The sequence below is a fragment of the Rhipicephalus sanguineus genome, chromosome 4 (assembly GCF_013339695.2).
Source record: "Rhipicephalus sanguineus isolate Rsan-2018 chromosome 4, BIME_Rsan_1.4, whole genome shotgun sequence".
Classification (NCBI taxonomy): Eukaryota; Metazoa; Arthropoda; class Arachnida; order Ixodida; family Ixodidae; genus Rhipicephalus; species Rhipicephalus sanguineus.
Window position 1 is genome coordinate 66630191 of NC_051179.1, and position 2575 is coordinate 66632765.

Below are 2575 nucleotides of genomic sequence, written 5' to 3' on the forward strand. Positions count from 1 at the left end.
TCCGGAGATGCGTAGGTGGGTAGGGAACCTTGCGCTATGTTTTTTCGCGCCGCTATGGTCCAACCCGGCCTTGGGCGATGTTCCGCAAAGATGGTTCAATAATAGATTAGAACCTCTGGTCCCGAGCGGGGTTTCTGCGAAAATATTCTGACGGTGGTTGCAGCTGAAAATCTTTACCTGGAATCACCTACAAGCTACAAAATGAATAGAAAGAGCCTACCACAAAAACGCACGGGACACAGAAAGAGAGACCACGAACCGCTTCATGTTGTCTCTTTCTTGTCCTGCGTGAGGATCTTCGGCGACGTCGCCACCGAAGGTCCTCACGGAAGGAAGGTCAGTATCGAAAAGTAGGTCGAATCTTCGAGGCACATTGTCAGCTGTAGGTTGCAGCACGTCAAACTTCGATACTGGAAGAGAAAAGCCTGGATCTCTGTGTACAGATGAATGGCCACCGCTTACGCATGACGACTTATAGGAAAGCCTCAGCACAAGCCGTCTCCGGTATAGCAAAGTGCTGCATCGGAAGAATTGCCAAATAGAAATCATCAAGTCACAGCGCTTCTCACACCCCTAAGAAATGTCATAAGCGTGTTGATAACGAACATGTGCACAACGGCAGGCAGAAATGCACTTCTAAGTATTGGACGCTCAAGTGCTGGCAGCCCTAGATTAGTCTTCCAGTGAAACGCTCGGGGACTCGGATTGCTCACTGCCGATTTGCGTCGGTTCGTTTACGCTAATTTGTTGCCCGTCATCGTTGTGTGTGAGACAATCCTGTCGAACGCAGACTCTCCGAATAGGAATCATTTATGTCTCCTACGAGCGCTGAAAACAGCAAGGTTTTGATGTTTAATCGCTGTGACTTTACCTACATGCCTGAGTGGCTATCACCTCATGACGGCAATCAATATATACTTTTAATAGTGAAGAAAAGAACACTTACCGTTCCTGTTGTGGGCACCTACCCATCTCCATCAAGTAGATTTGACCATAAAAGACTACAAGACATTCTGTCGTGAACTCTTCATCCGTAAATTATTACCGGGACTTCAACGCTCATCATACCCTCTAGGAAAGTGCTGAGATCGATGCTAAAAGTAGAAATTTGGTGTCTTTCGCCTCCGACAATAAACTTTCCTGGCTGAATGACGGTATTCCAGCGTTGTTGCGTTGTATTGTATAGCAGCTGTCTTGACTTGGTATTTGTCTCACGAAGCCTCGTCAGGCGTGTTGAGAGGTTCTCTGATATAGAAACAAACGAATGGGAGTGACAATATTTCAACGTATTTCAAGACTGAAGAATTCTCCTCTTTTCAAGATGCACGATATCAATCAGATAGTGGACGGGACAAAATTTCATTGTCATATGCAAGGTCAATGTCAAGGGAACATGTCATTTAGGATAGAGAATCAAGAGCAAGATGCGCTACACTACGCGTACTCTAACATCCTCTTATAAATTAACGGAATTTGACATAGAGTGACTTGAAACAATCCGCCGACGTGATTGACAACGATACTGACGCAAGAACGCAAAGGAAGACTTACGGACAGTTAGACGTCTACACAAGGAGATTTAGCGTCGGATCATAAGCTCGAGTCTCAACGTTAGCCTGCTAAGTGTGAGTCGGTCTAGCCTGATTGTGGAGGACGCTACGAGGTCTGCGCACAACACCCATTCAGTGGTCCCCATTCAAGGCTCTAACCCTCTCTCAAAAGAGACCAGATGTTGTCGTGGCAGAAGAAATTTGTGTCAGATAATCTGGGCAACTAACAGCACCCAACAGCTTAGCACCTTCAAGCAAGTGTATGCAACCATGTGATCTCCGCATGGATCTGCCATTTTCTATCTATGAACTCAAGGCAGCACTATCTTTGTGTGGACGCACATCGGAACCCGAGCCGGTCGAAATTTCTCACAGAGCTCTGTGTCATCCCCGTGAGCGTGCGAGAATTGTTCTTCCGGAGTTGTACAATAAACCTTGGCGAGATGGCATACTCCCCACAATCTGGAATACCAGTCACCTGGTTTCGCTAGTACTGAATCATCCATCAGAGCTCTTATCCTACCGCCCAGTCGCATTGACCAGCTGTGTGGAAAATATAAGAGATAGGATGATCCTCGGACGCCTGAGTAGTACTTGGAGTGTAAACCTACGCAGATGTCATGACAGGCTTTCGACGCAATCGATCTTCGATTGAACGGCGATCCTCACCGTTCTCGAAGAGGTAGGAGTAGGCGGTGGGATGTTTCGGTGGATACATGACTGTCGCTCAAAGAGATCTGTTTTTGTGAGCACCAAGGACGGCCAAACTTCTCCACATTACAGCTACCGCGGCCTCCCCCAGTGCGGCGTACTCAGTCGTGTGTTGTTCGATCTCACGCTAATTGCGCTCCTTGACCACCTGCCAAGCACAGCTAGGCTATCGATGAACGCTAATGACATCTGCTTTAGGATGTCTGCCGTAACACGCCTACATTTACGAGCGAGATTTCAAATTGCTGCTACTCAAACTGCCCTTTACCTTCGTAATCGAGGTGTGGAAATTTTTCCCGAGAAATGCGCCCCCC